At 43.7% G+C, this 13,119-nt stretch overlaps 1 pseudogene; it reads right to left on the reverse strand.

Moving 5' to 3' along the window:
- LOC148040897 (3-ketoacyl-CoA thiolase 2, peroxisomal pseudogene) overlaps positions 1-2,605 on the reverse strand; it is a 61,473-nt pseudogene extending 58,868 nt beyond the window's left edge.
- Between the last annotated feature and the right edge of the window lie 10,514 nt (positions 2,606-13,119).

Consider the following 13,119-nt stretch of genomic DNA (forward strand, 5'->3'; position numbering starts at 1 on the left):
TTTAATTTTTTTATTATGAAAGACTTAAACCAACAACAAACAATATGTCCATAAATTTTCAGCCCATATGAACATTGCTAACCTTATCAAATGTGAAAAAAGGGCCATTTTCTTTGTAAAAATGTCATTACCGTGTATTTCTTATTAATTCGGGTTTTGAAACTGGTTGTGGGTTTGCAAATCAAGGCCCATTTGATGCTCAACCCACCTCCACACTACCATCTTCAGCCCACCTTTGATTTAGAAGCAATTCGGTACCACGCCGAACGAGCATTTATCAACCAGGCTTCATTCTTCTTCACACGCAGGAACTGCCCCTTGTAGGAGAGAGAGGGAGGAGAGAGAAATACTAAGAAATGAGATTTTTAAATCCTCCATTCAAACGGGCAAGCTTGTAGCCATCTTGTTCCTTTCCCTGCCATGATTGAGAACCTCCATCTCTCTCCAAACAAGATTGAATCAGAGAGGCAACGAGCAAAAAACGCATTGATGCCTCCCTCTGTTTGACAACTTTTGCATTAGTTTTAAGGCTTTTATTAAGCCTAAGGTTTAAAACATTAAAATAAACGGTTCATCTTTTTGTGTTCACACTGTCCCGCAAGTGGATTTTTCAAATTTGAAGGCCCAAACGAACTCCGATTTGTAATCCAATTGGACAAGCGGCTTCATGGCGTCGAACTCCATCAACCTAGCCTCTCCCACACACTTTACGGCTTCTCGATCCGGTAGCTGCTTTATAATGCTGAACCTTGTGGGGATTAAATGGAGGGTCAAACGACCTCCGATTGACAAATCGAGACCTGTGTTGGATTCCTGATGTCAAAATGCATCTAGGAAAACTCTAGCTCGGCCATCCAACACCGTTTGATTTTTCATGAAAATTGGCTGTTTAACACCTCTTGGGCACTTTCCAGCTCCAAAATGAGCTTCAATGCTTCAAGAATGGGTCCAAATCAGGTCCTAAAATCCAACTCTAATTGCCTAAGGTGAAAGTTAGGGCTTGTGCTAAGATAGTAATTCGAGGTTATATATGATAGGGAGGTCGTGGAAACCATGGATGTTTGTATCAAAATCTATGTCTATCCTACGAGGATACGCCATGAAGGTGGGTTGTTTCTCTCAAAGGGGAGGGTATTACAAAAAGCCATCCAGGAGAACACATGGTTTTTGCAAATGCGTCTCCACCACAGTGGTTGACACTTGTATTCGAGCACAAACCGAGGCACTTCAAAAACCTTATTTTGCTAATACTCTGCATCCTTAGTGCCCCAGAGGGTGGGATTTTTCTCTATTTCTTCTAGCCATTGTTGGCCTAGCCGGCTTCCAACACCGATCACCTCTTCCACTACTTTAAGGCAAAGGACTCTACACAGGCTGTTGGGGAGGAGGAAGCTGAAGTTAAAGGGCTGCTTCTCTTTTTCTTGTCTCTCCCAAACTACGAGTTTTGCATGGACGCTGGCCGATAGGTCACTCGGGCATGGTGGAAGAGGTGTGGAAGACTGTGCAATAGGCTTGGCCCTCAATCTCTGTTTGGCTTCTTCTATCATTTTCTTTCTCCTTTCCCTCAAGGTGGTTTTTCTTTTCGAGGATGTGTCTGTTGACTGTTGTTGTTCTTCAGGGTGGGGTGAAGGGGGTTGTGGGATCGCTTCTTCTTTGAATCTGCCCATGTCAATTTTGAGTTCAGCTTCACTCCTTTGGCGATCCTTTTGATATACCTCCTCTACAAAACCCAGTGCATCAATCTCCTGGGGGGTTTGGCTGGCCAACAACACGTACTTGCGTTGTTCATCAAGGCTCAATCCAACTACAATGGTTTATGGCAGCATGTATAGCCCTACTTGCAGAGCTCCGCGTGCTATGCTCATCCTCTTCTTTACCACCTCAAGGGACTCCCCTTCCTCCATATGAGTGGCATCCATCAAAGTATTCAGGAAATCTCGTTGTTGAGTGTTGAAGCCCACTTGGGCTGCCTCTGCTCTGCTTTTTGCTAGGACTTTTTCTACGAGAGCCAGGCGATGCGCCAAGGTCTTCACTCTTTGTTCATTTTGGCTTGCCCACTCTTTGGCTCTCTTTTTCATCTCCTCCATACTTTCTCCTTATCTTTGTACAAGGGCCAAGAGTCTCTGCTTCTTGTCTTCCAATTCCCTACTCATTCTCACTTGCTCTTTTCTTTCATGGCTCAACTTTTCGATCATGGCTTCCATCTCTCTATGGTGTTGCTCCTCTTCTTGCTTCCTTTCTTCTTTCCTTGTGGAAAACTCTTCCCTGCCTCGTATGATCTGATCTATTTTTGCTGCCAAATCCTCATATTGTACAATTAACAATTTATACTCTCTTGCATTTTCACTAGCTCTTGATTTTCATCTTCGAGCTATTTTCTCCAGCTTTCCTCCTTGTCATATTTGGTCTTTAGTTCCTATTTTAGGTCAAATATCTCCTTTTGTTGTATAGCTATTTGCCTCATCTTTTCAAGCTGGAAGGTTGCTGCCAACTCCTTTTCTGCTTCCAACTCAGCTACCACTGCTATCTTTCTTTCCTCCTTTTCCTTCTCTAGCTGAGAGAGCAATTCAACAACATATTCATCATGGTTTGCCAGTGGCGTCATAGTAGTAGGGATTGGAGTGGTAGAAGCTTCCACCTTTTGGCGTTTTGGATCCTGCCTAGACTCGACACCTGTGGCCGGTCTTTTTTGCCCAGAAACATCTCCACACTCTTTCCTTGGGCCAGTTCCTTATTAATGAAGTATTGCATCCATGCCACAAATTTGTTTACATCAACATTGGTAGGGATGCTTGGCGTGGGAGTGGTTGCCTCGCTGGTTGGCCACCAAGAGGAGCGAAATGGGATGGATTGGGAGCCTTGCCCTTACCTTCGATGACAACATGTGGTATGACTTCGAGTACATGAGTGCTTGAGCCAGGTCTCTCATCCCTAGGCAGACTTAAGGCCCCTAGGTCATTGAGTCACCTTTGTTGTTCTATGGACCAGCGAATTGCTTTCGCCATGTCTTCTTCCTCCTTTCTCATAAACTCTGCCTCCTTTTCCGCAACTCTTCTCTCTCTCTTCCTTTGTTTACCCCAATTCTTCGGCTAGCTTTTCAGCTTCTTCCTTCTCTTTCTTCTTTCTCTCTTCAATCTCTTTTCCCTACTCCTTCTTAGCTTTTCTGGCTTCCTCTTTCAACTCCTCTACCTCTTACTTTTTCTTCTTCTCTCTCTTCAGCCTCTCTTAGGGATTTCCTTTTGGCTCTCTCTAGTTCTTCTTCTTCTCCCTCTCTTCAGCCTCTCTTAAGTATTTCCTTTTGGCTCTCTCTAGATCTTCTTTTTCCTTCTTCCTGCCCTCATCCTATTTCTTCTTCTGAGCTGTATTTTTAGTAGGCTTCTTTGCTTTTTTCCTTTTGGATTGATCCTCCTGATCTTCCTTCGTTGTCTCACTTTCTATCATGTCGTGCTCTCGATGGCTCTTCCTCTTGGTGGATCAGCAACCTATCTGGAGTCTCATCAACTCCTTCTTCTCCTTTTCGAGCTTATTTTATAGCCTCCTAGATGATGGTTGTCAGTACAATTCCATATTCGATGAAAGAGGATTTTAAGGAAGGTCTCTTCCTCTCGGTACTTTTAGAGGTTAGGAACTCTCTACTTGCCTGTCTGCTACTACCCAGGGCTAGTGCTTTGGCTGCTTGGTCTATAATCTTGCGCATGTAGCCATTCCTGTCTACCTCATCCAAGGTGTGGGCTGCCAAATTCTCCAGCACAGGCACATTGATTTGGTGAATGAGGGAGTTATAGCGCTGGCTAGAGAAGAGTGAGTGCACCAATTTTTCCTACATGCAAGCCTCATCATCGGGCATATTCTATAGCGCTGGCTAGAGAAGAGTGAGTGCACCAATTTTTCCTACATGCAGGCCTCATCATCGGGAATATCCTATATGCTGATGCCGTCGTTTGTCAAAACATCCTCCCTCTTCATCTTTAGCATAGCATACACATCTCTCTTATGTTTCTTCTCCACCTTAGGTTCCAACCCCAGTGCCTTCTCCACCAAAGCTTGGTTTAATGGCACCTACACTTGTTTAGCATTCTCCCCTCTTCCCATAGTCACTATTTTGCATTCTTGATTAGGGTTGTACGTTCTTAGAAATTCCATACACTTTGTGTGATCAGGCTCTTGTGAAAACTTCTCTAGGTACTTTGAGAGGTTACAGTGTTCCACCACTCTCCTTGCAGCCTCCTCCTTGGCTACCACCTTCTTGAAGTTGTGGATACTGCGAAATTTCAGCTGATTATAAGTACGGTTTTCTAAGCTAATGTCATATTATGTCATCTCCTCCTCTGTGAAAGGGAGTCGATGAGCAAGATCTTGATGCGACATCTTTCATTCATGTCATGAACCATCATTCCCATTAGTGCTTTCAAAATAGTTATTTGCTGAAAAGAAAGACTTCATGTTTGTTGAATGAAAAAATTTAAGCTCCAACATAAACTTCCTTTCAGACTTTCCATCCTTTATTTCAAATTTTTTGCGATATTCTTCCTCAATTGCAAGTTAACATGTTTCTTTCCTTTCCGCATTTAAGTGTAGACTGAGGTTTTCAGAGCATTGTGTTTTTGTTGATTGAGGTTTTCACAGTGGTGTGTTTTTTCTTATGTATTTATGTGTTTGCTTGATTTTGATTGGTTCTGATTTGACTCACCTTTTGATTGGTTTTGATTTGACTTACCTTACCCCCCCTCCCCTTCTAGATTTGAGAAGAATCCTTCCTAGGATTGAAGGCTAGCGGGCCAAGGGCATTCAGCATACGGGTCAAGTGTTTACTTTCACATGAGCCTAGCATAGAAGTGTGGATTGTACTCCAACTGAGCTTCACGGTCCAGATCGAAGGGTCGACTGCCTACATGTGTGATGTAAGTAAGGACATCTGTTAGGAAGCCGTCGGAGTCGATACGGCTAGCAATATGCAATTCTTTCTCGGTCAGGAAGGCGATCAAGGTAAGGGTGTCCTTTGATGTGCTCTTCCATGGGTCGGCCCCCAAATAGTTGTTAACACCCTATACAAAGTTGGAGTTACATAAGTTGGGTCATACTCTAATGTCTTGATTGCGTGTTGCTGCTCAGAGTTGGTCATTATTTGGCATCCTTTGAGTTCCCATTGCAATCGAAGAGCATACCAATTCTGTAAGAATGGGGATTCGATTTTAGCAAGCTATTTTAACTCCTCGATTTCCTTATCAGTGATAGCAGAAATAGCTCACTTATCGTATGATGTAATGAGATGTTTTTTTATGGCTTGCTCTCTAGATATCTCAGTGCTGAGAAACTCTGCAATTTAGTGGGTGCTTTGACGAATGAAAATTTGAATGTGTCCCATAAACAAGGCATCATACAAACTTCGATCGCTAGGGGCTCTTGCAAGTTGTCTAAGTCCAAGTGGTCATAGCTTAGAGCCAGTGACATGAATGTGGCATCTAAGCGTCTACTAAGGCAATCACTCACGTCATCCCCTGTGTCTTTCGCTAGATTTATGGCCAGTGTCAAGAATGATTTCTGCTCATAGGAGGGTCTAAGGCGTGTGGGTGGTTGGGGTTTGACAAAATTAGAGAGTCTTGTTCTTGAGATCATGGTTGGGTCCCTTGTACAATAGGCTGGGACTGGACTACTAATGGGGCTCTGCTACTTGTGGATGCGGCTTTGTGAGTCTTGGTAGAGTTACATGGTATTGGTTTGGGAGTAGCAAGCTAAGATTTGGGTTGATAGACTTGGTTGGTCTTCATGGGTATAATCAGTTGTGAGCCAATGGGCTTGGTGTCTTGAGGCTTATGCGGCTTTATGCCTTGACACATTGTATGACTGATGACGGTTAAGCGTGAGGGTGGCGTTTGATTGGTGCCTTTGGCTATTTTAGCCTTAGGGGTCCATATCCTGGAATTACCCTCATAATAGCCTTACGCTTGCAATAGGGTCTTAGGAACCCATTGCGGCTTGAATGTACATCATTGTCTATAGCTTTGTCTTGGCCTCGTAGGTTTTGAGGTTACTTTCTTATCCTTGAAAAGGCGTGGCCGATCTCTCCTCGGTGGTAGGCTATGATGTTTAGGTACCCATCTGAACTGGAGTTCACGGGCATTGGCTTTGGCCTTAGCGGGTTGTTGGCGTAGAGGCTTGGCGAGTTGTAACAAGTCACAACCCCCTCCTTAGACTTGGTTATAGGTGTTTCTATCGGTGGCTTTACAGATCTCATAAGAGATTTGCAGCCCTTGCTAAAGGCTGCTACTATGCGAACATTGCCAATGGCTAGGTGGATACGCTACCACTCATAATTGATATTGCAGTGAGCTTGCCTTTTAAAGGTTCTATCTAGTAGTGACATCGTGCCTATATCTTTAGTATTTGGCAACACATAAAAGATCATTGGTATTCTCTCAGAATCAATAGAAACTGTGACCCTGCACTTCCCTAGGAGTGCATATGATCGGCCCCCGTATGGGCTTAGTTTGGCGTTAGTGGGCTATAATTGTGGTTTGCCAATGTGGTTCCAATGATCGTGGGTTAAGACATTGAAGTATGCTCCCTCATTGATCAAGGCATTGAAAGTGCATGTCTGCTTGGTAGTGATTGTGATGCGGAGGTAAGCAGGTTCTACAGCTTTCTCATCTTCATCGTAAATCTCCGTGATTGTGGCTACTCGTACCTTGATAGGGGGTTCTAACATTGGTGGTTCATGCAAAGGATGCGTGGGATGGTAGTACTTCTTGATGTGATTTCCATTGAAGAAGCCTATGCCCTCACCTTCCAAAGTCTCAAGTTTAACAATACTTGTTCGACTGATGGCACGAACCTTGAAAGGCCTTAGACCTTTAGACTTCATTTTTGTTTATGCCCCTTAACAGAGTACAAGAGCACTAAATCTCCCTATTCAAAGTCACGCTTCTTGACATGCTTGTCAAACCAGCTTTTGCGTCATGATTTCTCACATATGAGTGCATGGGTAGCTAGAAGTTGAGTTTCCAAGAGGCATTTGAGTTCAACTAGACATTCTGTTCATGCCTCCTTCCCTTTCCATTGTTCATGAAGTGCGATCCTCAGGCTAGAAATGAAGAACTCTATATGTAGAATGGCTTCAATTTGATAGGTTAACCTAAAAGGCATCTAGTTTACAATCGTTTTATAGGCTATGCGATAAGCCCACAAGACTACCATCAACTTGTTATCCCAGTCACTGTGCGAAGGAAAGACTACCTTGGTTAGGACGTTTACTAGAATTTTATTTGTGGATTCCACCTGGTTGTTTGCGTGAGGGTAGTATGGCGAGGATTTTTTTATGGATAATTAGAAAGGTTGATAGAAGATGTGCAATCACTTCATTAATGAAGTGCATTCCTTGGTCCCAACCAATTTGGTGGGGCAGTCGAATCATGAAATTACCTACTCCCAAAGGAACTTCGTAGTCATTCTAGCGTCATTCTTTCTCGTAGCTCTTGCTTTTGCCCATTTCGTTAGATAGTCAGTGGTACAATGATGTACTTGGCTTAGGAGTATTGTGCAATAGGACTAATGGGTCCTATGAAATCAATTTCCCATTTTTCGAAGGGTTGTCGTGCAATTATTGGGGTTCGCTCCATCTGATCCTTGCAAATCGAGACCTTTGTCTACTAACACTGGTCACAGTGCTTAACAAATCATGCTGCATTGCGAAAAAGCGTGGGCCACCACAGTTGAGACTATAGCACCTTGCGGGTTGTCATATGTCTGCTAAAGTGTCCTTTAGTAATTTTGATGTGTGCCTCTAAGAGCACATCATGCATCTCATGCTTGCATACGCATCTACATAACAATCCGTCTTGCTCTAGTCTATATAACTATCATGCTATCAACTCATAGGGTTGGATCATGAGGATAAGTCACCTAAGTTGGGCTTTCTCTATCAATCATTCATGTAGTCCATGCTCAAGCACTTGGACTATGTTATTTGCTCAATATGGCGTCAACTCGGCTCAAAATAAATCTCTCTCATTGGATACGCAAAACAGGTGTGCATTTGGCAACTCATCAACAATACCTTGTCTAGGGGTCTCTCCCTTCAGGATGCATGACATGTGGTTGGCCATGTAGTGTTGCTTTCCTTTTCATACAACCACAGAGAAGTTGAATTCTAAAAGCAAAAGGAGCCATCGAGCTATGTGTCCTATAGCACAAGGTTTGTTTACTAAATATAGCAAGGATTGATGGTCCACAAGGAAAGTGAAAGGTGTGGCTAATAAATAATGCCAAAAATTTTCATGGCAAGTACCATGACCAGACCTTCTCTTTCTATCATCGAGTAGTTCATCTCGGTCTTAGTGAGTTGTCGGCTAGCAGAGTTCAATGGATAGTCAAGATTGTGTTCACCAGGTTGGTACAACATTTCCCCCACAACAAGTTTCGAAGCATCAATATGCACCTGGAAGGTAATGGTCCAATCTAGATCTTGTAGAATCAGTGATGTGGTCAGAGCCTTTTTCAATTCCTCATATGCGCGTTGGTATTCTTCAATTCATTCGAATATAATCAACAATTTGTACATAGATCTAGTAATCAATGCATAATTCAGCACGAATCGCTAATAATACCCTATATGATCTAAGAAGCATTGAAATCCCTCATAGTTAGTTGGGGGTGGAAGATCAAAATGACCCTGACTTTCAAAAATTCTGTGGCAATGCCATTCTTCGACACCATGTGCCCTAGGATGCATCTGTGCTTTACCTAGAACTGGCACTTTAAGGGATTTAGAGAGAGATGATATAGGTAATACTGTTCAAAGAATGCTCGGAGTTTAAGTGTTCTTTCTAGCTCGAGTGAACACACAGGTCATCTACAAAGACTTCTAACTCTTTCCTAAGCATGTATTTAAATATAGTGCACATAAGGCGTTGAAAGGTGGTTGGAGCATTAGTCAATAGAAAGGGCATGACTATGTAGGCAAAGGCCCCCCACTTAGTGGCGAATGCAGTCTTATGCTGATCATCAGGATGCCCCTGTAGCTGATTATATCTAGAGAAGCCATCTAGAAAATTGTAGTTCTCTTTTCCCGCCACTCTCTCGAGCATGTGCTTGGTGTACGACAATGGGTATTTTTCCCTCTTAGTGGTAACATTCACCTTCTTGTAATTGACACATACTTTAATCTTTCCATTTTTCTTCATTACAATGACTATGGGTGACACCCAGTCTATGTGCTCAATTTCATAGATGAATCCCACTCTCATCAGCTTATTAATCTCTTCATTGACTGCATGATCATGTTTTGGAGTCATAGGGTATGATCACTGATTGACCGACGTTGAATCTGGTGTCATAGGTACATTATGAGTCACTATACTTGGATCTACCCCCTCAAGCTAGAGAATACATCTATATACTCTTGCAAGAGAGAAACAAGAATTGTGTCATCTTTCTTCGTCAAGTCTTTGGCAATAAAGATAGGTCGGGGTGTCTCCCCTTCTTGGGCTAGGTTCACCTCCTTGACTTTGGCAGGTCCCTCAATGGGTTCACTTGCTTGCCCTTGACGTTTGGCACCCAATAGGATCAATATCCTATCACCCTTCTTGAGCTTTGTAAATCTCTTAGGGAGGTCCAGTGGTAGGTCCCTCGATGGGTTCACTTGTTTGCCCTTGAGGTTTGGCACCCAGTAGGATCACTACCCTATCACCCTTCTTGAACTTCGTAAATCTCTTAGGGAGGTCCTGTAGTTTTTATTGTTCATCTGCTCTTGCGTTCTTAAGGTGTTTTTCCTTTTCTTCCTTTAACCATTTGAACCTAACATGGATGGGTAGGTCCCCCTTGGTACCTCTGGTCTTGGGAGGCCTAGGTATTTCTGAGTTGCTCTCCAAACTCACTTTCGACTCATAATCAAACTCCCTGTCTTTGGTAGAAGAGGTAGTTTCTCCCGGCGGTCGCAGCTCAAAGGGTCACTCTGTTCTAAGTATTGGCGTGGTATGTGGTTGGGTTAGGCCGGCTTGTTCAAATTCTATGGCTCCTATATGTTCCAACCAAGTGTGATCACAATCCACGTGCATGACCCCTCGCTCTATCCTAAAGGCATTCTTCCTCTGTGGCTTAGAGTCTACTCGTATCTGTTCTATCTCTCATCCTTTAGTGTCGTATTCTATCCTATCTATCTCACCCTCACTCTCATCACTAAAGGAGTGGTAGTCTTCATATTCATCATCGGAAGCATTTTCATCTGACCACTCATCCTCTCCTAGATCTTGGTATGTCTCATGTCTTTGATCGGGGACTAGGGCCCAATTGTACATGAGGTTTAGGTCATGCATCCTGGTCCATTGCCACCTTGGTTCATCTAAGAGATCTTGGAGTGGCTTGAAATTTGCTGTTGGATTCCTAGCCAGCTTGCCAATCAAATACTCTAAAATCTCCTGAAGTTCCCTCTTGTTGTTTGGCACTTTGAAAGTGATAGGGTTGGGTCTTTTGCAAAGATTTCGTGCCATCATGTAGACCGGAATCGAGGGTGTACCCTTGGGCTTGCCAATCATTTTAATGGCCTGTTCAAATGCCTCATTGTTTGAGAATGATAGATCGATGGTAGCAAGGAAACGCATCCAATTTCACTCGTCTTCCTCAAGACATGGGATATACTTAGTCAGGGGCTTGTAGGATTTCTTAATATGAGCATCACCCTTAAGCATCGTGGAAATGGTGTCAAGTTCAACTGGTGTAGTCTTCCAGGAGTCCATTTCTACCCTTACGGCTTCTGATCTATTGCCTAGGAAGATGAGACCATTCCCCCAATCTTTGATCACTCTAGTATTGCGCATCTAGGGTCAGCCCAATAGGATATTGTAGTCTGCTCCCTTCTTGACTATAAAGTCAATTGAGAATTGGACTCCTGCGATTTTCATTGGCCAAATTTTTAGCACCGCGAATGGCTTCACTTTCACTCCATTAGCTAATGTGGCATTGAACCTAGTAGTCTTGACCAGTGGGTTGCCCCAAATCTGGAGCACTACATGGCTCAACATTAACTCCTGCCCCTATGTCTATAATCCCTTTCCTTGTTGTGTCACCTAAGGCTAAGACCGATAAGACTGCATGCATCTCAGTGCCTTCCTAAAAAGTATTAACTTGCAAAGACTTGGGCACGAAGTACAACGTCAAACTCGGTATCTATGTCTCTGCATCATGTTCTTTTAGGTCTGCAGCACCTTGCTCTCATGATCCTTCAACCCACTGCTTCAAGTCTTGCCATACGGTCAGATGCTGCCTAAGCAGATCTCCTAGGCTTAACGTCACACGGGTGGTAATAGAGTGGTGAGAGGTCGTTGGCTGCTCATCTTTCTCCTATTCCGGATTTTCTTGGGGGCCAATGGCAGTGACTCATTTTTTGGTCCAATCTCATCCTCTAAGATGGGCTTAGCATCTTTCAAGTATTCTTAGGCCTCCTTTATCCACTCCTTCACCTTCTTGATGGCCTTTAGTTGGCGGTTCAGGTGACCTTAGCACTTCTCTTTTCAGCTATCTTTGGTACTGATGTCTCTACCTCAGCGTCACTGACTTTCTTTCTAGCAGGTAGCATTGCGGCACTCTCAACTTTGAGCGTGACTTTAGATTTGGACCTCTTCTCCCTTCGCCTATGGATCTTCTTTCCTATTGAGGCTCCGTCAAGATTGTTAAGACTTGGCAGTGATATGCCGGTCTACTTCGTTTGTGCACAAGTCATGACACATAATGGGATAGGTGTAGCCTCCCCATCGTGATTCTTGACATCGAATAGCCCCAATGGGGTGGATGGCATATTAGCCAAACTCGAGGATGGTTATCGCTTTGGAAAGTCAATGAAGAGATGAGTGATTCCACACTCAGGGCACCTTAGGTCAGCCTTGTCTCTATTTTGTTGCTCCCTTTCAGGACAACGTGATGAGACGCGTCCTGGGTGACCGCAAATCCAACACATGATTGGTTCTTGGATTTTCCCTCCTAGGTCTCTACCTCATCCCCTACCTAATGTCATCACTGGTACTAGTCGATAGTCCATAAGGATTGTGTTGCCCTCATTGTCGTGCGAGACATAAGGGTATATGTAAGTCTCTTCCCCAGTTGGCTCTTCTACATAGTGGATTGGAGCATCGCTCGGTGGATGGGTCATATAGGGACCAGGTGATCTATGTATTCTAGTAGAATTTGTGTTCATCTAGGAACAATTGACTTAACCTCGTTTGGCACAAGAAGGGCCAATGGGACTCCCCTTCCAAAGAATTTTTGCGGCCTATTTGCTAGGTAAGGCAAACTGTATGATTATGAGTATGAAAGTCTTCTAGGAAATCTACAATGCACAATGTCGTGACCAAACCTACTGCAATTAGGTCAAGGTCGTGACCTAGGGTCTTGACACTCAGCTGGTAAGTGGTTTCTACCATAGTACACACATTGAACGTGTGGGTACATTGGTCATCTCAGCATCTCCTGCATCTTGGTTATTTCCATTTTCATGTTAGCCAATTTCTAGTTGGTGTCCGTGGCCTTTCCCTTATCTTGTGTACTTGTGTCTAATTGCTCACTGGATGCTAAAGCTCTCTCCAAAATTCTAGATTTGTTCTCTTCTTGGTTAGAGTTCCTGGAGCTCCTCTTCTTCAATTGGTCGTCTACTCAAATGGCTTCTTCAAACACACTAGCTAGCGCATCTCGTTGCAAGCTTGAGTTGCCTGCCAAGGCTTTATAAAGCTCCTCATTTTGTATTCCACTGATGAATAGCGTTGACACTGCTCTTTCAGTTGGGGTCATTCGCCCCATCAGGATTCTCTTGAAGAGACTACTCATGTGGGTCACATAGTCGCGGACGTCCTCTTTTTCTTTCTGCTTGACATTCGTAAGTCATACTAGCAAGTTGTCAAAGTATCCGGGCTCGAAAAATCTCTTAATGAAGAGGTTTCTAAGGCCATTGAAGTTCACTCACTCTGCCACATCTAAACTCGTGCACCAAGTCCTACCCTTGTCGCCTAAGCAAAGCTCAAATGCTTGAGAACACTGAGTCAAGTTGGTGAGACCGTTAGCCTTGCAGACCTGCTTGAACTACTCTATAAAGCTGTATGGATCGTCGTGGGGCTAGTACTTATTGAGCTGCTTAGC

Source organism: Lygodium microphyllum, chromosome 1 (assembly GCF_053477565.2).
Source record: "Lygodium microphyllum isolate KBCC chromosome 1, Lygodium_microphyllum_v1.1.10, whole genome shotgun sequence".
NCBI lineage: Eukaryota > Viridiplantae > Streptophyta > Polypodiopsida > Schizaeales > Lygodiaceae > Lygodium > Lygodium microphyllum.